Consider the following 25523-nt stretch of genomic DNA (forward strand, 5'->3'; position numbering starts at 1 on the left):
CAGCAAAAATGGATTTTATTTATAATCCAAACACCTGTGAAATACATATTCCTACTAGGCTTCAAAGGAATGTTGTTTTTAATTGTCTCAAAAGTATCATGAACATATGCAGTCTACATATAAATTAGTACATGGATCAATAAATTTATTACTTTAACAAGGCCTACTCAGTGATCACTATCAGTGATTATTCAAAATTACAGTGCATTTTATACTAATTGCAAATTATTACTGCTTTTCCAGGAATAGCTATGACCCATAGAAAATACTTCTAATTAATACCTGCGAATATGGATGCAACTAAATATTCATCAGATGTAACTTTTAGAATAATGCACTACCAATCCTCTTATCTCCAAAAATGCCAGTAAATTAAAATTGGATTATTCTAGTTAGGAATTTGAAGTTCATGACTTAGAGTTTTTTGAATAAACCAGAGTACTGGTCAAATGTTATTTGTGTAATAAATTCTCAATATTCAAGTTTTAAAACATTTGTGTAATTGGATGAAATGAGAAAACAACACAAGTCAATGTCTTTAGGCAAAAGTTCATGCATGAACCTGTGATTGGGTCTCATTGCCCAGGACGGACTAGACCAATTTTGATTTTTTTTTTTTTTAATTTGATTTTCTCGTTTGCCTACAAGTGGTAATATTTACCTAAGAAATTGTAATTTTCTGTTTGGATGGAAGAAGGAGGAATATTAGAGAGTAGAAAGATAAACAACATTAATAATGTTGTAGATACAGTATTATAATAGTACATAGAGCATTAATAAAGCTATAATACAATATTGTAATTATTTGTTAATATATCATTAATATTTATAATGGTTGCAAAGTGAATTGTTGCAGAGGCTTTAAGTACAACTAACATTTAAATCTGTGATATTTCTCATTTTATTCATTTTTTACTGGAACAAACATAGCAATTTGAAAATAACCATATCACATCTATTATTTAGCTAATGAGACTAAATCAAATACTTGTTAGACATTTTTCATATTTTTATTGAGTAATAAACATACTTCAGTGATTAAGAATGTAGGCATTGGGTTCTAATAGAACTGAATAGAAATTCCAAAAGATAGTGCTTATGTTTGCTTTATGTAAGTACCTTAGCCTTTGCCATGATGGACAGATGACAGCTGTAAGGCAGGCCCAGTCCTGGTTTCATGTCTCCTGATGGCCACTGGCCACCTGGAGCAGCTGCTTCACTGTGCCTTGGCTCCTCTCTGCTCTCATTCAGAATTTGACTGACAGAGAATACAGGGCTTCCTCAGCAAAATGTCAGCAGAGAGGCCCTGCTCTGAACCAGAGACAAAGTGAGTGTCTGTCTCCTTGTTCTTCCAGACCTATGAGCAGGCTAAGTCCCTGAAAATCAGGATGCCTGGGTCTTCAGATGTTAGGATTGTCTGACCCACAGGGGCACTTTGACATAGTACTTTAATTTTTCATCTCACAAAATGGGTCTCAGGAATATTAGAGGATTGAATGTGTCTGTTTGAGGTTTGGGAATAAATAGGACATATGGGAGAACCTCTATACTTCTATATATGAGATTTTTTTTTTTTTTTTAGAGTCAAATAAGAAATAGGCAAGTACCAGGCACAAAAATATATCCTTTCTGTCTTTTCTCAGTGGAATTTGATCTTCCAAGATATTCTCGTGCCAGATTCGCCCTGGTAGCTGGTCATGGCTCCAGTCAGTATGATGTACTTTGCAGATCCCAGTATGAGAGATGGTCAAAAGAATTAATGAATATAATTATGTTAATGAATAAATTTGAATTATGATTCTAATAGTCTCTAATCTACCTTTGTAATCTTGTGTTACTTGGTTTTTATACCTTAGTCTTCTCATTTGCAAAATGAAGGCTCTAATATTATCCACTTCTTTGGGTTAGCCTGAAATGAAATGAAATAATGCCTGTGAAAGTCCTGGCATAATGCTTGATGTACTGTAAGTACTGAATAAATAGCAGCTATTCTCATTTTCCATTAATCACTCTTGAATTAGACTCTCAGACATTTGTTTGTATATCAGTCCCCCTCCCAGCCTGAGATAAATGAAACACTGACTTTGCTAGGTTTTTTGCTAAAATTATAATTTTATCAGAGAGCCGGAACACTCCAATGGTGAAGGCTATAGAGATACTTAAGAGTTTTTGCTCTTTTATCGTTTACAGTAACTTGCAATCTTATAATGTTGGTCCTATTTGGAGTGGGAGCATGGAGTCGCATACTTTTTTGACTTGAAGCTTGGGCCAGAACAATTCGGGATAAAGAAATAAGTGGTGTGCAGTAAAGTAAAATGGCACATTTGCTGTACATATGAAATGGAAATTATATATATTTAGTCCTTATATTAAATAGTGTTGGTGTGAGAATTCTAATCACCTTGTATAGCTTGTTAAAAGAGATAATTAAAAATAGCCATATGTTTTAACATCAGATGTGTTGATACAGGAACGTTAACACATTTTCAAAGATATCAAAGCTAGATTTTAGAAGCCAATATGAGTTATAATCAGAAAAAAATATTGTATTGTAGTCAAGTATAAATGAATGTGTTATATGCTTTTTCTTGTTATCTTTCAATGTATCTCAGGCCAAAGCTGAGAACAGTAGGTAATTGAGACCTCCACATACTAAATTAGAATTTCTGGGAGACAAGATGGACCACAGCCCCTCCAGGCTTCTGGAGTGGAGCCGGGGCCTTTAACCACCAACACCGCCTCACTAAATTGAAATACTGAGAAAACTGGGACAGATGGATTTTTAGTGAATATAATGTGCTTGAAGAAAAGCTTTTATCCCCTTTTCAAAGACAGAACATGATACCCTATGAAAAAATTTATAGCGATTGGAGATGGCTGTCAGATGTGGGGACCAGCAATGTATATCCTCATTTTGATGTTTGCTTTGTCAGTAAACAGGTTGACAGAGGCTTGGTAGTGGTAGAGCAATCTGCATGCTCACTCTGTGGGGTGGTGAGGATTTGTGTGTGTCTCATTTGCTCACAGGACACCTCAGTAAGTTGCTAGCAGTGAGTCCACTGTGCTGGCATGCAAGAGGTCCGTACATTGAAAAAGGGCACTCCCAGTAGCATGAATTACTGTCTGAGAAAGTATAGAAGTGGTTGAGCAGTAATCCAGTGTTCCACTGGAGAGAACTGTGCACTGTATTGCAGAACATCAGCATTTGGGCACCAGACAGTGAGTTCTTCTGCCAACCACTGAGGCCAGAAAACCAACTACAGCCAACTGAAGGAACTCTAGAGCTGACCAACTCTAGAAAGTAAAGATTTGCTTTTGTCTTCACCGCTTTCTCACCCAATGTCTAAAAAGAAGCTAGCCCTAGAAGAAAGGGGAGAGTTTGGTCTGTAGGTCAGATCCCAACCCAGAATTATATCTGTCTTACCCTGCATGGGTACACCCAAGACCCAAAATTGTGCCGGGTAAGTAGCAGAGAATTGCTTCGCAGTGGCTGAAAAATGTTGACCATGGGCCAAGATACTAATAAAAGAGATCTATTAAATGAAAAGTCTAATTCAGTATAGTATAGATTATAACAGCTATTAGAAGAAATTAGAACATTCAAAATTGTTTCTTGAGTTTAGATACTTTAATAATCAGAATGCTTTTGTGGAAACAACAGGTGCACTTGAGAGAACACAGGTAACTTTTAAAGCCTAATATTTCCTTCAAATTTAAGTTGCAACATATACTGGCTATGGCACCTTAAGCAAATGATCTAACATCTGCATACATCTGTTTCTTTTTTGGTAAAATTACAATAATGATGCCAATCTCCTTTAAGAAGATTAAGGGAAATAATATAATTAAGTTACTTTAAGAGCATAACACATATCAATAAATATCAGATTTTTTCAATGTACATAAAGGATTATTCAAAAGATGAGTTAGAGAGAGATTATTTTTAAAAGTTCATCTCATGGCAAGGTAGGAAAATATGAAAAGTACTTCAACAGCAATTAAATAGTACTATCCTAGTTATATTCCTAAAAGATTCTTATTTCTGTTCTCGCCTGAGGTCGTCAGGCAGATCAGTTTCGGTGAACACAATCTTACTGCTCCTAAAATTTAGCACACTATATTTATGAATCTTGTTTACTTTCTTTCAGTATATTCATGGTGAATTTCCACATCTAAAATACTTTTCTGAATTTATTCTATGTACTTTCTCTGGGAAGAGACTGCTAGTAGAGCAGCTATTTTTAACCTAATGTATACTTAAAATATAGATTTCAGTATTGAAAATGGCCCTAAAATAGACAATACCAAGGTTCACTGATGTATGTACACCAGGTTCATTGAACTGATGATATATAAAATACTATATATTAAATCTACACACATAATTTGCATATATCCTATATATATTATAGGTATTTTACATAAATTCATGTTAACATTTTAACAAGTGACAAATTTTTAAACATTACTTGAAAACTAGATCAAGGCTAAACAAATAAAACCTTGCAGATATTATTTCAGATTCTTAGCCTAAGGACACATAATAGCTAGACTTATTGGAACACCATGTTGTGCCGAGGTGGGATTATTGCAGAGGATGTAGTATACTGGTGTTCACTCAGGTTTAGGTAGAAGACATGACCTGCGAGGAGGGAAAGGAATTAGGCTGTCAAAGGAATATAAGGAGAAATGGATTGAAATTAAGTCAGGACAATTTCAGCTGACTAGCAAGAAAAAAATTTTTCTCTGAGATCTTATTATCTTCTGACATACTCTTACATGGGAAGTCGCAAAAATGCCAAGAATTAAATAATTTAAAATTGATATGATCATCTGGTGAAGATTTTTAACTGTAAGAGCCCATCCTAAAACTGGTTTTCAAAGACCTAGATGGATAAAAAAAATCAATGTGTGTGTATGTAATGTAAATTTATTATATTGCATGTGTGTAAATTCATACATATAATTTTTACTGGGGAAAATTTTGCAATAAGGAAGGTTTTAAAAAAATCAGTGGTGGTAAACTGTTTCAAAAAGCTTTATTGAGATAATTCACATATCGTGTAGTTCACTCATTCAAAGGGTACAAATCAGTGTTTTTTAGTATATTCACTGAATTGTACAACCATCACCATAATTGAATTTAGAATGCTGGGATTATAAGAAAGGGAACACATTTTAATACCAATCCTTTATATGTCACATCACCTTCCATATTTTAGTACTTTCACCCACTTTTTAGGACAAATATTATTATATCCATTTTGCAGATAAAACTAATATACAGAGCTGTTCATGAGTGCTCAAGTTCGCATGATGTGTTAGTGACAGAATTTCCATGCAATTCAATTGTTTGATTTTTTTTAGTTCATTATATCTGAATTCTCAATTCTGTCACATGTGTATGACTTGGCTGAGATCATCTTTCCAAGTGTCATTTTCCTTATATTTCTTGATATTGATAATAATACTTACCTCACGTATAAGATTTTCGCTAGGTTACAAATGGAACAATTTATGTAAAAATTTGTAAATTGTACATGTATAATAAGTGTGCAATAGAGATTAGTGGTTGGAGTAGCAATAGCATCATAAGTAGTAGTAGCAGTAATAGTAGTAGTAGTAGTAGTAGTAATAATAATAGATCAAAACTCTGATTTTATAACTAATCTAAATTTTGATTTGGTATGCCAAACTACATTTATGTAATTGGCTTGCCATTTGACTGTTTCTGGCTACTATGTGTGCATAATTTCATACCTACTCTTTGGCCAAAAATAATTCAAATACCAAGATTTATTCACATAAATGAAATCACACACATCCATATACCCACTGAGTGGCCAAAAATAAGTAACCAAATGACAAGCCATATCCAGGTTTATGCACATATACACAACTAAAATACCAATTCATGTAACACTTCACATTTTTAAAGCACCTTTTAAAGGTCGATGTTCTCTCTGTACCCAGGGAGCAGCACATTAGTTAGTGGTCTAACTTCTCTGAGCTCATAGAAATAAACTTGGAAAGCTTGAAGGACTAACAGAGTCAATATCTACACTTGAATTAGAAGGTAGTCTTTTGTATCTTTTAGACATTTTCTTGTAGTTTTATACACACACAGAAATATATCTTATGTATTTATTTTAAATGAATGCATTTTTTATTAAAGGAAATTTGAAAAATTAAAAGGAGAGTCAGGGACAGTACCATCACTGAAAAACCAACCTATTTATTTCATTTTAAATTTTGATTGCAGATAATTGGATTATATCATCTCTACAATTTTGAATGTTGCTTTTTAAAATTAATTTCAGGCTCTCAGCATTTTATGTTGTTGTGGTCCTTGCTAACATAAGGTTAGAAGCTGATCGTTGGGAGTTGCGCTTTCATGATGGATTTCCCACATAGGTTTTAGGTTCACTTTAGTGATTTTGCTTGGAAGATGCATAACCCATAATTTGAAATTTGAAAATTTGTGAAAAACATTTTCTAAATATAATATTAGTTTTTTCTTTTGGAATTCACAATTATTTTTCTTTTGGAATTTTTTTCTTTTGGAATTCACAATTATTTTTCCCCAGGAAAACTGACCCAAACATGGCTGCTAGGATAGAAAAAGCCTAATTTCATATGATGAAGCTGTTGAACAGTTTTCAGCTTTAAGGGAAAAAAAAAAAAAAAGAAGAAGAAGAAGAAGAAAAGCACTGTTGATTTTTGTAGCTATTTCTTTGAAATGCCATTTCGAAAGTATAATGCACGTAATGTAACACAAATAATAGGGCATATATCTGCTCTTGTCTTCCATCCACAGAGCTGAGATATATGAAGTTAATCTTTTCATCCAAAGAATATGGACTTATGAAACATTTTGATATCTCTTGTAAATTAGAAATAGAATTTTCATGATGTCTAGAGTAGAATTGTATGCATGACTACACCTGTGTGCCAATAGATAGTATTCAAAGAGCAAGGCAAGAATTAACCAACTACCTAGAGTAACCTCAGGAAAAATTGGTTTGTAGAAATATAAAAAGGTAAAGGATTACAAAAATGGCAATGCTAAGATTTAAATCCACTAACAGCTTACTCAAACGTTATGCTCTTAACTGTTATAGTATACTAAACTTTATCACCCATTTCTCAAAAATGCGAATGCCATAAATGGAATGGCATGTATGGTTAATAAGAACTACATACAAATCCAGTTTAAAACCTACATAATGTCCATCTCATTAGGAAAATGAAAAATGAAGTAATTTAAAATCATAGTTGTTATAAGTTATTATAACATATTTCAGTATGTTAATATTCAGGCACAAGACAAGAGAAGACTCAATTCAATAGTCATTTGCTTGCACCTTTACATAGAATCACCGTGAATGTGATTAGTAACTCAATTACCATGTGACATTGCAGTCAATGACCTGATTTTCTGATATAATACAGAAAAACATAAAATAATAACAAAAGTATGTTTCTCTTGATTTATACCATAGATGAATTCCTGAAAAATCCATTATATATAAAACATTTGTGTTTACATGTGCAACAGGATTAAGGTCTAGACTGAGATCATTATAAATGGATTTTTTACATATATAAATATCCACAGGGAAATCAAAGGTTATGTCGGATGTGGGACAGTTTTTTTTGGCAAGGGAAGGAGGCAAAACCTTGACAGGCATTGGATTAGGTCTAGGGTACCAAGTCTACTTATTAAATTTCAATATATCCTCCTATTAATATAACTGTACAAATACAGCCTAACATTTTCAACAATGCCCCTATGGACTGGTGGCACCGTCAGTGAGGTCCAGTTATGTATCCTGTACCGTAAGGTTTTTGCTCATTATTGTAACTTAGCACCTACCACTGTGCCTGGCACATAGTAGAAATTTAATAAATAGTTCTTTAGTGAATGAACACAGGTATTCTTTTTACTCACACAGCATTTTTCATCTTCTCTATGATAATGACTCACAAATTCATATTTTCAGCCCTGGCCTCTCTTCTGAACTATACCACCCCCCCGCCCCACCCCACCCCCCAAAAAAAATCAGTTAGAAATGGAATTTCAGCCTTAGATTTATACTATAAAGAGGAGTTATTGACTGGTGTAAAGGTACCTGACCCTTTCAAACACAGACCTTGGTAAAAAATGAAGTTAAAACACATTCAAGAACATGAAGACCCATGTCACAAACTGTGGAGCTGGTTTGATTGTTGGTTTTTCAAAGTTTGTGTTTCCTGTACTACGTCGTTAAGGAAAAGTTAGGCCAATTTGTCTTGCTGTTGTTACCTTTGTAAAACTTGAGGAGAGTTGCTATTCCTCTTTGATTTCAGTCTGAGGAGTCTGAGTTTTCAATCTTTGACCCTAAGAACTCAATTATTACTTTAATTCAGTTATCAGGAGGCCTGACAATAGGTTTGTTAGCTCTTCACCTGCCCTGTGACCTTGGTTCTTTTTGCTCTTCATACTTTGCTGTTCATCGTACCCTTTCAGGCTTCAGGATATCTTTCTTGTCATTTTTTGGACTGCCCTTTCTGGGACCTTCAATTCCTTCTCCCACTGACATCCAGTGATTTTTTAATCTTTAGGCTTGCCTTCTGTTTACTCTTTCCAATCCACTGCCAAATTGTTGAGTGTTGCCATAGAGTTAAAAACAAAAACAAACAAAAAAACCCACCAAAAGCCATAGTGACTTGTGCTACTTTAAATTCATACTTTTCACATCCTATGGAAAAGACAATGTATTTAGTTTCACTATCAAGGTGGAAGCCGTTTGGTCAGTCTTCCCTAATCTTTCCCCATATCTACTTATCATTACATACACTTGGACTATTTAAAAAATATTCTTTATATTTATCTATCAGCTCCTCCTTAATATGTCTTCTTTATCCTGTAAACATATTCATTAGGCTAAACATGTGAGATAGGATAACAAAGGAACCAGTGGTCCCAGGAAAGAAATTCAAGTCAAATATCTTTTACTTACCCTTCTTGCCTCTCAAAACTCACATTTATCGTCAGTGAGCAAGTTCAATGCTAATTTATTTTTTAATTCCTCCTATAGTCATTTATTTGTAATTGTTCTCTTCCTTTCATTTATGGTAACCTTTTGTGTGTACTGTCTACCATAGTACACCAGATATAGTAGCTGTCTATGAGTACAGCTCTTCTTTAATTTTTGATATCTTCAACAATGAAAAATAGGCATAGTACCTCTGTACAAGGTACTCTGTACAAGGTACTCCTCTGTACAAGGTACTATGCCTATTTTTCATTGTTGAAGATATCAAAAATTAAAGAAGAGCTGTACATTTTTTAAAAATAAATTTATTTAAGTTAGTTTCAAGTATACAGTACATTGGTTTGACATCTATAATGTTCATAAAACAATCCCCCCAAATGCACCCTCCCTCCCCTGGTCCTCCAATTAACCATCATATTAATGCTAACTGCATTCTCTCTGTCATGCTCCCTGTGCCCAACTATCAACTACTAATTTCTACTTCTTTAACTTTTCCCCCCATTCTCCCAGCCTCCCAACCCCACTCCTCTCTGTCTGTCACCAAATTGTCCACCATATTTGTGAATCTGTTTTGGATTAGTTTGTTCTTTTTATTCCTCAGATACTGCATATAAGTGAAATCGTATGGTATTTTTCTTTCTCTCTATAACTTATTTCACTCAGAATGATAACCTCTAGGTCCATCCATGTCATTGCAGTGGTAGGATTTCATTTTTTTAATGGCTGAGTAATATTCCATTGTATATGTGAACCATAATTTCTTTATCTAATTGTGTTGATGGGCATTTAGGTTGCTTCCATATCTTGGCTATTGTAAATGGTACTGTCCATGACTCTTCTTTTAATCGTTCAAATTTCCTTTAATAAAAAATGCGTTCATTATCGTATTCCTCATTTCTGTCTGGCTCATTTTTATGGTTTGTGTCCTTTTTATTCTCTCATAGTGCTCATCCATTCTCCCTGTAAGTTCTTAGAGCATCCTAATAACCATTATTTTGAACTCTGACTCTGGTAGGTTGTTTACTTCCATTTCATTTAGCTTATTTTCTGGAGTTTTCTCTTGTTACATTTGTGGCATGTTTCTTTGTTTTCTCAGTTTATTAGCCTCTCTGTGTGCTTTTCTATGTGTCAAGGATATTTGTTTCGTCTCTCAGCCTTGGTCAGATGGCCTAATGTGGAAAGTGTCCCGTGTGGCCGAGTGGCGCACTCTCCCTGATCCCTTGCTCCCTTGCGCTGGGAGCTCTGGACAAGACCTTTGTGTGGGTTGTGTGTGATCTTCTGTTGTCACCAATCCTTTATTGTTGTTAGTAGATCAGTGGGTGGGATTAACGCTCAGACTAATTGTGGGAATTGGCTGCACCCTCAGGGTAAGAATTGTTGTTTGGGGGCTGACCCCACTGAGTGGGATTTGCCCTAGCAGGACTGTGTACTTGTTGCAACCACCCTTTGTGTGTATCACTACTGGAACTAGTCAGGAGTTGCTCCATTGTGGTCTGGTGCCAGCCTCCAGATGCATTGGTTTTGTGGTCGCTTGGGAGGGGCTCCCCCATAGGCCAAGGGCAGCCGCTGCTGTTGATTGCTCAGGGCTACCCAGTGAGAACTACAAAGCGATCTGCTGATTATTGCCTATGCTGGATCTATAGATAAGTAGAAGAGACAACGCTGTAGGCAGCTCTTGGTTATTCCCCATCCCTGACCTATAGCGGTTTAGCAGAGGGACCAGTGCTCCTCAAGGCCTGATACTTCCTATCAGTTGCTTGTGAGTCTCTGAAACTGGATGAGCCTCTGAGTGATATGCGTGTCGAGTTGCACAGGGACCCTGGGAGTCTCCTGGGTCTAGTGAGTAAATTTCTCCCTGCCACTGCAATGCCAGTTTACGTGTCCACGCTGTCTCTATGGCTCACTGTACAAGTTTCCACTTGTAGCAGTCAACTACTGCCCACCCTGGGGCTAAATGCACTACCCCAGAGCAGGGGCAGCTGCCTTTCAATGTGCAGTGGGTACTTTGTGTACTGGATAGGGCAGGAGCTCAGGGAGTTAAGGGCCATCGGGCCAATACAGATCCCTGAAATTTCCTTAAGAGATATTGCATCTCATATTAGGCAGCAGTGGTCTGTCCACAACTGTTTTCTTCGAAATGTGCTCATTGCGCTATCCAGGGTCTATTGCCTGTGCTAACTACTCCACCCCAGAGTGAAGCAGGGTACATCAGGCTGCTTCTCAATGGGCTGCAGGCACTTTGCAGCTTGGGAGAAGTGGGATCTCAAGGCGACAAGGTCCGTTCGGCCAAAACATCTTCAGTTTTGCTGCAACTTCTATGCCTGGGCATTCCAGCTGTAGACCCAGATCACAGTGAGACCAGCTGCCATCAGGGGTGTTCTCACAGACTCCTGTGCTCCCCGGACACAATGTTGCAACTCTTACAGGCAGCAAATGTCCACCTGCCATTGATTTCCCTGCAGTGCCCATCTGGTGCCCGCCAAAGTTTTTTGCCTGTGTGGATTAGGTGATCAGGGGAGGGGAAAGGCAGGGTTGTGTCAGTTCACTGTCAATGGGCCACCTGGGGCAATCTGTAGGTAGGGTATGGCAGAGTCTCAGAGAGAAAATGGCAATCAGATCAATATAGCCTCAGTCTTGCTGCAAATTTGGTAACTGTTGTGAGTTCCCACAGAGGACCCAGATCACAGCAAGACTAACTGCTGTCTGGGACTGACCCACAGGTTCCCAATATCTGCCCAAGTTTGTGTAGGCAGCAGCAATCTGCCTGACCCTATCTCTGAAATGGGGCTCACAGCACTGGCCCTGTTGCTGGGATTAGTAAAGCAGCTCACAACAATGGCCACCCCACTGCAAATACTTGGCTCTGAATCCCTCCTTTCAGGGCTTTGCAGCCATCCAGGAACAATTGCCCCCTGCAGTCTGAGGGTTAGGCAGGATGGGCTGATCCTCTCAGACCAGTGCTTCCTAATGGCTCTGTGGGAGGGGTCTGCACAATCAAGCTGGCTGGTCTGTAGGTTACCCGGTAGCGGGCCGGATTGAGGCACAATGGTGGCTGCCTTTCCAGCCTTCCTCTGACTCCAGGTAATGGAGACTTTTTCAGAATGAATCTCATGCGAGCCTCTGACCCATCACCGATGTTCCAGGTGATTGTCCGCAGGTCAGAAAGCCTTTAAGCGGGTCCTTCAAAGGGATGTCTGGGGGCTCAATCGCCTTCTGTCTCACCCAGACGGCCAGCATCCCCTCTAGTTTCTACAGTCAGAGTTATTGGAATCTCCTCTTCTCTGGGCTGGGACCATGTGCTGGAGAGCCCCCAAATGAGGCCAGGACCCCCCCTCTCCTTCAGGAGAGCCTCTGCAGCTTCGCTCTTCCTCCGGGTGATCCTCCACCACTTGAGGGTGCAGGTCCAGCACACTTCACAACTTTGCCCCTCCTACTGGCTTCGATGTGGCTTCTTTATATTATCAGATGTAGGTGTTATGATCAGCTGGACTTCAGGTGATTCTCCATGTTGATTATTTTATAATTTGGTTATAATTTCAGTGAGGTCCTGGGAGGAGATGAACCCTGATTCAACCTAGTCCACCATCTTTTCTCTCTCCTGATTATTACATTTTTTATGTTCCCCGTTAGATACTAACTTATTTCGTAGCAGTGGGCATACTTTCATCTGTTTGCATAGCATTAGCACAGTGCCTTGGATGGAGTAGGAAGCAAAATAACTCTTTACTGATCTCATACAGCACAATACACCTTGGAAACAATACTTGAAAAGAGATTAAATTATCGGTTTCAGAAATTACTGCACATTAGCAATAGGATTAAAACCAGAGAAGAGCTAGTGAAGAGAAAGGGCCAGGGAAAAAAGAACAGACATTTTTCAAAGTGACACATTCTTATTTAGTGTAAACTGATAAAAAGAAAAATGAAAAAATAAAGAGAAAAACGCAAGGATGAAAGGAGTAAGAGTAGAGGATGGGGGCAAGACATTACAAGTTTCATGGTCCCCATAAAGTCCTTAGGAATGATTTCAAATTTAGTATTCTAAAGTTGTTCTGTTTTTGAAAACCATAGCTCAGTGCACCAAGATTCTATTCATTCATAGTGTCTGAGTTATATTTACTTCTTGTAGATATGGTAGAGGAAACCAAGTGATAGTCTTCTTGATTGCTACAAAACCTTTGATATGTTGGTTGATTTCGACATTAACGTTAGCTAGTGGGGAAAAAAGAGCTATGAGATTTTTAGACAGTTATACCAATGAGAGTCTGTTCAGCTTTCTCCATTTACACTCAGTAAATTGTATGTAGCTATCTGCAGGCTTGTCACAATTCTTGCCAAATCATTTGTTACTTTATGTTATTGTTGGAAAAGTTCAGATTCACAATTTCAGTTTTCTCTTTCTTGTTTCAGGTCAAGACTAGTCTTTCTGACAGAATATTATTACTTTAGAAGACTGCATTTCATAGTAGAAAAAATTAATGAGGCAGATACATTATGATTCCAGGCAGTAGATAAAACAGTAAAAGCAGCAGAAACGATGTTAGGTTTTCAAGCAGTTATTTTAGCTAAGATTAAAGGTTCATCTAGATTCCAAAGAAATAAGTCTAGTAGTCAGCAAATGATATAATATACATTTATGGGCTGTTATGTATTGCAGAAAGCTTCCAATAGGTATTGTTTATTGATGCATATTTTCATTGCTAAATCAAAATATTTATAACAATAGGTAATGAGTAGATTGTCCTTTATAAACTGTAGAGTAATAAAAATGAAAAATAAAGGGATCATTAGCTGAGTCCAGCAGTATGGTAACTGCCTCTTAATGGGTTCTTCCCTCATCTACTTTCTCATTGCAGACATTGTGAACCATAATAGAAGCCTATAGGGATGTTAGATAAATTTGTCCAGAAACAGTAATAAAATTATAGTACTCTAATGATTGGGATGAATTTTCCACTTCTGTTTTATGGGATTGACCAGACAAAGAGAATAAATTACATTTAGTGCGATCTCTTAGGGAGAAATGTCTCTCTTTTTTTTAGGAAAAGAGAAGTGGACCATCTTTTATCATTCAGTTAGTTAATGTACTTGTTCGTATACCTCAAAGTGATATCATAAATTATAAAAATGTGATGGTATGCTTTCGCCACTCTTGGAAAGAATTCATAGAAAATCCTTCATTAAGATAGCATTAAGAGTTCGGCTTGTACTGGAAAATTTAAAGACTCTTATATACTTATTTTTCACTTGTTAATGTCAGAGAAGGTGGTTTGTAAGGGAGAGAGACAGAAAATGAGATGTTACTTTTTCTTTTTGGTTTCCAAAAAGAATATATTTCTCTGGGAGGAGGTGACTAAATTAAGCAAGCCCGATTTCAACATAAGATTTCAGAAATACTAGTTTTTAAAAAAAAGTCTTTGCCGAAATCCTTAGACTGAAGTCATTGTAATGAAATCTGGAGCCAGTGATGTGTATGTAAATGTTTCGAGTCATTCTCTCCAAACATATTTCTGACTAGAAGGAATTTCATTTCATATTTCATCCCACTAAGGAGAAATAAAGTTGTCCTCTCAATACAATTTTGTGTGACAGGGTGCTTCCAGATAACAGTGCTAATTGAAAGCTCTACGGACCATTTCCAGAGTAGCACAGAAAAGAGTGATTGTTCCATCCAATCAGGTCCTCAGCTCTGGGCGTTCTTAGCTCTTCGCTCTGATAATGCAGCAGCCATTCTGCAGCCAATGGGAGTGTTGGCTGCTGTGCACCTCTGCAACTCTGGGGACAAAGTCAGGTCTTTTGTCTTTGGAGATATACCTGTGCTGTAAAATTTACTGAATATATATACTGACAACCAAACACATGCCCTAGAAGGCTCTTTAGAAGAAAAGAATCATCCAATGTAACTACATAGAATTTTCAAAACACCTGAGACCATGTAAAATTTGAACCTTGGGACTTCACTGAAGCAAATATTTTAGCGTGATCCATACTAAGGGCTAAGTGTTTTTGTTTTTGTTTTTGTTTTTTTAATTCTCTACATCTTAATGGCATCCTGAAAAATAAATGGATTCTTTGGTGCCTTCAGTTGTCTAGAATAATGGTTCTGCTCAAAACTCGGAGGCAAAATAAACAGGTTAAAAAATTATGTGTATATATATTATACGTATTTTAAAAATCATCAAGTTGCTCTTAGAAAACATAGTTGCTTCTAAAGAACTATATTATTTTCAGTTAGGCTGTGGAGATCCAAGAGTTTAGAAAATTCAAAAGGGGTAATTGACGACAGAAAATACAAAGGAGGATTTGGGAAGATGTATGCTGTAGCAGGAGCAGCACTGGAGTAGTGTGTTCCTTTCCTGCATATACCTCTGGCTTGCTGTGTGGCCTTGGACAAGTCACTTTACCCTTGGGTGCCTCATCTTATGGGATGTATAGTCTGGATTAAATGATTGCAGTGGTCCATTCTTTTTGTAACAATCTAAGACTTTATATGAATGAATATGCCAGCTTCTAGATTCTTTATTCTTTTGAGCCTTTTATAAAAACCTTGGGAAACCTAAAGCTACCATATTTTAAATTTCTATTTGGTGAAGACAGTGCACCATGGAAGAGCTGTGAGCTTGGCATTTATTTAAACCATGTTCACAAGGAAGCAGATGAATAGTGGCATAAGCGGGGTAGGAAAGTTACCATAGAATAAGGAAGAATAAATTGTCTTGAAAGTTCTAGTGTAGCTGGATATAAAAACTATGAGAAGATAAGAGCTTTGACTTATAACCAATTAAGATTTATTTTTCTACTAAATAGTTGCCAAATATGTGTGGAAAGATTAACTTTGCATAGTTTTATTATTTGCTACAAAAATGGATATAAATAACAAAAGATCTATAAATCTGTGCTATTTCCTTTGATACATTTTTTTTTTAACGAAGTTGAGTTTTAGATTCTTTAACTAGGAATGCTAAAATGCAAAGTGTAGTTCAGTGACCAGACTTTCAATAAGGCATTTAAAATATCTTTACTTTTTATGTTGTAGTCCACAAGCTAATGAGGGTTTTGGTAGGGTGTTGAGCAGCTGTGATAGCAGCATGTCTCTTTATTTATTGATGAAAATCCCAGGGGTGAATTGTGTCTGGAATAGAGAAATAGCTCAAATCATGTCTGTGCTGGCTGGGAGAAAATGTGCAAGGGGGAATAAAAAGCTTATAAGAGAGAATTAAGATATTGCTCATCATTGGTATCATCTTTAGAAAGAAGTCATCAAGGATGAAATATGACATTTGGAGATTAGTGAAAAAATAATAATTGGATAATTATTTTAGTCTCTTTTATATAGACATCAAAAACATCATTACATTTTAAGTGTATTAAAAGATGACTCTAATTCATCAACTTTTTGAGCTGGAAGCTCCCCTACAGACCTCTCTGATTCCAACTTATTCATTTTTGTATGAGATAACTGAGTCCCAAAGAAACTACCTGATTAAGTGTTCATGATCAATTGATGGGTTAATGGGCAGGTAAGAATGAGTCCTCAGACAGAACTTCAGGTTCTTAGTCAAGTGTTCACTATGCTTTCAGCAAAGCTTTCCTAGATGACAAAATAGGGTGAAAAGTTATTTATACTGTTACACTTCTCAGAAAACAAATATTGGCTATTTGACCTCAAGTATTTTTTCTCTTTTAAATTTTATTAAGTGCAGTAAAATTTTTTGAAAGCCTAGTAAGAAAACTTTACATTTTATTACAACACTTAATAAAGTATCTTAAAGTAGAGAAGTAGGATAATAAAGAACAATATTAAACAAATCTTTATTAGTTGAGGGAATAAAGATACACCTTCTGTATATATGAAATGTTTATGTACATATAACTATATGTATTCTACTATCTCACTTCCATACTGATTGTACCAATATTAAATGTATCTGAGTTCCTTGATTATGGTTCATTGTAGGAAGAAACCGTGGAAAATTATTTGATCTAGAGAATCACAAAATGTGACTAGCATATTAGATGATAATCCAGACTTAACTAAAATTTGAGAGGATATAAATATGGATTCTTTGTCATATCACTTTTGATGGTGTTAGAGGACTTCTCTGGATCCCTAATAAGTAACAGTGTTTTAGTATCATAGAACAAAGGCATCTTAAGGCAATTTATTGGCTGCAGAAATTAGAACATGTGAGTGACTTCAGGAAGTGATTCTGCCAATAACACAGATACAGTAAGAATTGACATCTAAGGAATTGACTCCAGATGGCATCTCTAATTTTATATTCTGCCTGTACTTTTCTTTCTTTAGAATCAGAATAGAAACTGTGTTAATATCATATTTTGAATCATTAATAGTATTAGTTGTCCTAATAGTAAGGGAAAGTTAGATCATTGTACTATTCCATTATCAGGTAATATTTCTTTTCTTTTCTTTTTTTTTTCTCTAAAATAGTCACCCAGGCACTGTTATTACTAGTTTTTTAGTCTGTACAAGATAAGAAGCAATTATGGAAATGCCTGGCTGAGAAGGGAGAGAGGAGTAAGAATCAAAAGTAATGCCAGTAGAAAAAGCTTTTTGTAAGATTACCAGTTTTCCATGATATATTAACTTGTAAATATTTTAAGTCTATTTCTCCTTACTATCTAAACAGAGTACTACTATTTATAGGAAATTTAAAATGTGATATTCAAAATATGCAGAATAAAAGACCATTAGCCTGTAAAATGAAAATGGCCATTGAAGTTTAGTACAAAATGCAAAATCAGTATTGAAACTCTGCAGTTTTTTTATATTATGAGAAAAGATCATGCATAATGCAACAAGAAAACAGGGAGCAGCCGGATCACACACAATCATTTAAACTTTATTCTATGGACATGAAGAATTGATCTTTGAAGTGATATCTGATGAGTTTTGGCTGGGCCCAAGTAGCTTCTCCAGGGGAATGTGTTTGGGTCTCGTCTTGCATCCTCTGCATATTTATAGGATACAAAGTAAGAAAGATTTTAATTATGCATGGACTGAACTTTAGTCCAGGATAAATTTGAGGTTTACTGTTCAGGTGAAAAAAGACTTTTACAGATTATTCAATTGCTCTTGCAATGGGCACAGAAAATGGCTCTGTGTAAACCCTTCCATCTGCAGAACCAGTATTAACTTGATGAAACTATTTTTTCCCCAAAGATGGCCTTAAATTAATCACAGAGTAAAGTTTTATAGCTTACACTTGTCAATTAAAGTTGTTTTTAGTAAGTGTAGAAACCTTTCAAGTTAGTCGTTGTCCTTTAATGAACAGAGAGAGGAAAATAGCAGATCACTCAAACAAATCTCTCTATATCAGGCTAGTCCATCGGTGTTTCTTTAGATAGCCATCATTAAATGAACTGCTAATTCATCTTGTATATTTATAAAAATGTCTTAGAAAAGCTCACTGCTGTGGAAATCACAGTTAAATTTTCCAAATTGAGTAAAGTAAAACCCAGAGAGTTTAAATAACTTATCCACTATCACAGAGCAGAGATGAGATTCAAATTCAAGTCTTCTGACTTCCAAATATTCTCTTTCAAAGAGAAATGTGACATCCTTAGAATGCTAGTCCATATATGAATTGTGGCAGTTAATGTTATTTTAAAGTTGGAGAATAGAAGAGTAAAGAAGTTGAAATAAGTTTTTGAACTTTGAATAAAATTTAAAGGAAATGTATAGACCCTTTTTGGTATAAGAACAGCTAGAAATTCAAGATTCATATTTTTTAGTTACTATATAGTATTTAGCCCCTAGAGTAAGTTCACAATATGGTGAAGTAACGCTTCAAGCATCAAGATAATGCCTATAAAAGATAGATGGCTACCTACTCTTCCATTAGCTGCTAGAAAACTAGTGAGCTATTGCACCTCTTAAGCTAAGCTGTTAATGTCGACATGGACAAGTGTGAAAATGGGTAGCCTTGGGAACACAAAATTCAGGTGGAGATTAGTCCCAAATTAGTTTACATTAGGATGAATTTTTGTAATATCTATTCTACCACTATGTAATTGGAGCCAGACTATCCGGTTCCAAGTCCAGTTCCCTCCATATGCTGATCATATGACCTCCATAGCCAGTTAAATTAATAAGCATGACATTTAACTCATGAAGTTGTTATTAAGACAAAAGAAGTTAGAGTCCATAACAGATAGATAGTAATCACTGCATAAATATAAGCTGCTACTAACATTAGTAGTAGTGGTGGTTTTATCAACAAGTTAGGATCTACATTTATTTTCTTGAAGCAGTTGGTTACAACCACTTTGAAATTACCTAACTTTTTTTCCAAATTAAAGAAAATATATACTTGAGTTACATTTGTGGTCACAATGATAATGGATACAAAATAATAAGAGAATATTATACCAGTAATTGACTTCATTATTGCCTATTTTATAAATGATAAGTTTCTAATTGAAAAGAAAATTAAATATTAGTGGCACCATAAATTAGAAGCTTTATTCATGGCAATAGCAGCAGACGTACAGACGTAAAAATTTTTAGATGTTGCCAGTCAGGGCAGGAGAGGGAAAGGTCTATCCAAGGCTATATGTAATATTGATCAGTAATATGCCATAGTTTATGGCATTTTATGTTTTTTTTTTTCCACTAAAAATTGTGAAACAAAAAACAGGAAGTAATGGTAAATGGCTGAGCAGTTGTACATACAGCTACTTTGTTCAGTAAGTGAAAGAAGAAGAAATCATAAGATTTTAGTGAGGCAATATTAGAGCAGGCACAACTTCTAAATATTTATAAAAACTAAATTTAATATATTTAAAGAAACTAAGATTTTGAAGCCTTTCATTTTCGTAGTTTTGGTTTTGAAATACTTTGTATATTCAGTATTATACAACCACTAATTCTGTTAATGAAGATATGAAGGAACTTCAACAAATGAATGATTTTTTATAAGAGCAAATGAGACAAACATGTTAATTTATTAAATTAAGTACAGCTAAATAAGAAAAAGAAAGTAATATTACTATACAAGAATGCTGACCCTGTAGCAAAAGGAAAATACTACTTTTATGTAATAGTTTTCTTGTCAGACTTAGTTTAAGTCCCTTTTAAAGAATTTCAAAAGTAATATTCCAAACAATAGTTTAAAATGTCCCTTTTAAAATATTTATTTTTAGTACACAATAAGTATATAATCTTCCAAATGTTTTTATGCCTGTATCCACATACATGCATTGTTTTATAAATAATATTATATTATGGAAACTATTTTGTAGCCATCTATGTCAATTACTAATAGCTCAAGAATATATTCTCATGTCATTACTGTGTGTACTATTATCATTCTTGCTGTGTAGTATTTTTTGAATGTATGTTCACTAATTTATTTAATCAAATTAGTTTCAATATGTATCTGAAAGATAATTATTGTAATCATAGCAAAGTTATATTACAGTCTATAGTCAGTGTTTTAAAAAAAAACATTTTATGCTTCAAAGACAATGATACTATAATAATCAACTTTGAAAAAGCTCTTTATAGTAGATTTCTTATTATATTGAATAATCTAGTCTGGTATGTAAGTGAATTAAGTATTGAAATTAAGAATAAAATATTTATAACTTTTTCTGGGATATAGACACAATTTCTGCAGCTGCAAATTGAGCCACTAATAGGATGTATGACATTTTTAGATCTTAGTAACCAAGTTCCATTTTAGGTAAAATCCTATTTTAAAATGTTTTTCAAACGTTATGGAAGCATGGTCTCTCTTTCTAAACATCTTGATTTTTATAGTGTGTGAAGAATCAATTCTTTAAACTTTAGAAAAATTATTTTGGCCAATGTTTGCATTTTTAGAAGGCTGCGTATTTGAAAAGTAAACCAATTTGTTTAACTATCCATATCATGGAATACTATGCAAAAATAAAAAAGAACAAACTATTTATACATGTAACTTAAATAGTTCTCAAGGGAACTATGCTGAGGGAAAGAGGTCCATCTCAAAAGGTTATAGACGATATTACTTCATTTAATAACATTCTTGAAATAACAGAATCATAGAGGTAAAGAAGTGATTAGTGGTTTTCCAGAGGTTAGGAATGAAGGGGCAGGGAAAAGGGTACATGTAGCAATAAAAAGAAGTAGCAAGAAGGTCCCTAATGATTATGGAGTAGTCTGTACCTTGAAGTGGCGGTAGTTACATCTATGTGCACATGTGATAAAATTGCAGAGAACTGTACACACACACACACACACGTGACTGCATGTAAAACTGGTAAAATTAGAATAAGCCTCTGGATTGTACCAATCTCAGTTCCCTCATTTTGATATTGTACTACTTTTATGCAGAATATTGTCATTGGAATAATTAATCAAATTAGTTGATTTGTGAAGGGTACACAGGACCCCATGGTATATTTTTGCAAGTTCCTGTGAATTTATATTTCAATGAAAAAATTAAAATAAATAAATGAAGTGTTTTAAAACTTAAAAGATTGTTAAGTGAGCTTAATGTTAGGGCTTGGAGTAGTTTGAAAGAAGAGAGATTAAATTCATAGAAAATAGTTGTTTCTTGTTGTTGTTTTATTTTGTTTTAAGGCATTATGCTGCTATCAATAGTGCCCTAGTCAATACTGGGAACTGCTTAACTGTTGATCCAAATTCAAAATATTTTTTATGATAATTGCCTATACACTTGAGATTTAAAATAGCCATATATATTTTAGACAAAATTGTCTTTGAAATTAAAATATCTCCATGAAGAAAGTTTATATGTATCCTTGAGAAAAGTACATAAAATGTTTAAAGTGTTATCCTTTTTTTCATTTATGTATTACAGTTGCATCTCTGCTTTAAGAAAAAAAAGGGTATATAGTAAAATGTTTTAGTAGTTTAAATGCATTCTTACTCTCTTTTAAAGATAAATAGTATTTAATTGCAAAACCTCTTATAATAATCTGAAATAATAACTTAAAATAGTTTGGACTCTATAGTCTTATGAGTTGGACAGAATGAGGATTTATTGTTGCCATTTTAAAAATTAGTACCCTGAAGTTAAAAAATATATATGTTAATGACATTGGTTTAGAACTCACTCTGATTTTAATAGCAACCTTTTCTACTAATCTATTATTCTTTCATTCAAGATATTTATACTTTGTTTCACTTTGGTTCATGAAATTTAGAAAGGTCAGTTAGAATATATAATCTGGGCATCTTCCATGCACAGACTATATGAAGGAGCTCAGGAAGAGACTCAACCAAATTCTTGTCCAAAATCTACTGACAAACTAATTCTGTAACTCAGTAATTTCATTCCCCTTCGAGTTCGGTTCCCTCAAATATTTATAAAAGGAACACTACAGTTTGCTTCAAGCTTCTGTGCTGTTCCAATACTTTGTCAAATCTATATTCCTTTCCTACTGTGTTGAGTTATAATCTCTTATATTTTGGGATGATTTATTCTAGGAGGCTTCACAATTGATCATTTATCAGAAAACTGTAGTGATTTTTTGAGCTAATCTTTATACATAATATGAAATTATGCTAGCTAAAAACACTTCCACTTTAATTTTTCTTTACCACTATATTTTAGGAGAAAGGTATTTTACATGTTTGGTTGTCAACAATGATATCCAAAGTGTTATCAATTTTTTATTAATCTTGGAATCTTTTCTTCACTAACCTTTAAGATAAGAAATGAGCTCTTTGTAGAGAAGGTGGCAAATTTATTTTTAGTGCTAATTAGAATATATCTACATTTTGACCTTGGTGTGTCAAGACTTTAGCCCTTTTCTTTTTATCCAACTTGAGTTTGTGGGCATATGGTCAAAACTTCCAGATGACAGCTATTTCTCAGAATATGTAATGTTTATGGTCTCTGGGTTTTAGGTGTTATGCTTATCACCTTGGTTGTCTAATTTTAAAACCCAGACTCAGTCAATGAGTTTATGATTTTATTACTTATGATTTTATGTTGTAAGGTATGTAGATCTTACCTCTAGAAATATCTTTCCTTTTCATTCATTATTTTGCAGATTTCCTTTAAGGTCAAGGGCCACATCTGATTTTTCTTTATACATGGAACATTCATCAAAAAACATGTGGGTTTAGTAAACAAACAGCTGCAGAAAAATATATTTTAAATACATTTTTGAAATAATCTGTATTCTAAAAATTTGAGTTGAACCATTTTGTAATTTTCCAATTATTATGTTTCTTAATCCACAATTGAAAAGTGCAGATTAAGAGATACTATATTATCTCAATAAAATACATAAATATTATATACCTATGAATTCTGGTGGCTAAAGGAAAGTTTAGAAGAAGGTACTGTATGTCTTTTGAGCCTTTAAGCAAAGTATGCATGATTGACTTCAAAGGAAATTATTGAGTGTCTTACTGTCAAGATTATAAGGAGTGTAGCCAAATCAATCAATAATCTTTTAGTTTTTAAACTGAGACATTTGGAGATGAAAAGGTTATAGGAGAATGTACTCATCTGCCAGGGCTGAGTAATACACAAATTGTTCCTGTCCTTCTTGGGACTGAACCAGCACAAACAGAGGACCGTGGAGACATAACTTCTAAAAGAACACAACAAATTTATCTTTGAAATCCTGAACATAACATTTCTTCCAAATACTTTTTAAGAGGCCATGTCCTCTAGAATTAGATCTCAATTTATAAGCATCAAAAGAGCCCTTCTTAAAATGTTGGGGCTTATATTAATTTGCTAATTTGGTAAAGGGGTAACAAAGTAAAGATTTCCTTGTTAGTTGTATGGTAATATTTACAGAATGGGATAGTATTAGTATTAGATATTAGAAATTTCTTTATGAGAGTTATGACCACATGAGCCAATTTTTTTTGTCATGTTTATTCAGGTACTCCAGTCAAAAAGGAAAAAGTTAAGGTTTTACAACAGATGATTTCCATATATTTTACTTAGATTATGGATGTTTTCATCGGTTGTACTGGCCTTCCACGGGTTTACAAATCAACATTTAACTGCTATAAATATTTATGTCTCTATAAGTTTTTATAACATTTGAAATTATACAAAAAGTATTGAAGTGATTGGAAGATAGGAGAGGGTAATTAATAGGAAAAAAAGATCTATAGATAACGAGGCTTGTAAAAATTCTTCTGGAGAGGAGCATAGTTTGATTAAAACTATTCTAAGCCAAAGTAATTTCGAGTTTAAGAGAAATCATTTTGGTCACATGATGGTATACATTCATATTAGCCAGCATAATGAAAGCTAATTGTTATAAGAAAAAACTCAAAGTTTCAATTGCTTTAATATAATAAATATTTATTTCTGGCTCACAACATAATAAACCATAATTTAATGTCAAAGGTGGAAGCTTTACCCCATGTAATAATGAAAGGACCCAGGTGCCTTCCATGTTGTGGCTCCACTATCCCTTAAGGATTGAGAATCCTCCACTGTATTCAGATCTTCTACATCCAGATGTTAGACAACTCAAGAAAGAGAGTACAGATAAGATATACCTATTTGTATGCTTTTTGGGCTGGAGATGTCACACATTCCTACACGTGCATTATTGGTGAGAACTAGTGATATGGACTCACTTACATAGACATAGATAAGGAAATATCATCTCGCACTGTTTCCAGGAAGAAGAGAGCATAGCATCGCCTCTGTTCAACATTCAAGAAATGCAACAGAAATACAGTAATAGCAATTCAAACCTATAGGCAGAACCCAGGAGATACAGCTTCAGAGTCCATGCTCTTCAATTGCATTGTACACTTCCTCTTCTTATGGAGAATAAATAAGTTATATGCCATAAACAGATGAGAATAAGGTATCAGATGCTTTTAATTCAGATCTAACTGGTTTTGGAGTTCTATTTCTAAGAGATTTCTAGGTAATGCGAATTCACAGATGGAGCAGCTGATCCCTCCTACTCTTGGGCAGCTTTTCCTTTGATTTGACATGAAGCCTTTCACACATGTTCTTTCTTGTCCAAGGTCACACTCCGCAGACAGGCCTGAGATAATTATGAGGTTGTGATGAAGAGGAGAGGCACCCTACACAGGGCTAAAGAGCAAGGCTTCTGGAATAACCCTGTCTTCATACAAGTCCTATCTCTACCACTTACTAGCTGTGAGACCTAGGCTGCATGCCTTAGTTCCATCCCATTGTTTGTAAAATATAGGTAGTATGTATATATATATAATAGAGTTATTAGGAGAATTAAATGAGTTTTTACTTATAAAAAGACAAGTGTCAGACATATTCTAAGTGCTATACAAGTATTTGTTTAATTAAAAGAGACACAGAGACAGAGGCACTGAGCCCTTTAGAAAATTCAAATAGAGAGAGAGGTTTTTTAAGACCTTGATTTTGAAATGTTTTCTGATTGAAATGAAAATCGCCATGCTGAAAGTGGAGTTTGTCTTTCTTAAATTTCTTCTTAGTGATGTTATGTGCCAAAGATCAATTTTATTGGAATAATATATAT

At 34.7% G+C, this 25523-nt stretch overlaps 1 protein-coding gene across 20 annotated transcripts in view; it reads left to right on the top strand.

The window, feature by feature from the left end:
* The window catches only part of NRXN1 (neurexin 1), a 1047547-nt gene that overhangs the window by 772228 nt on the left and 249796 nt on the right, over positions 1–25523 (top strand). The gene's annotated exons all lie outside the window — the stretch shown is intronic.

The sequence above is a fragment of the Pteropus vampyrus genome, unplaced genomic scaffold (genome assembly GCF_000151845.1).
Source record: "Pteropus vampyrus isolate Shadow unplaced genomic scaffold, Pvam_2.0 Scaffold91, whole genome shotgun sequence".
Classification (NCBI taxonomy): Eukaryota; Metazoa; Chordata; class Mammalia; order Chiroptera; family Pteropodidae; genus Pteropus; species Pteropus vampyrus.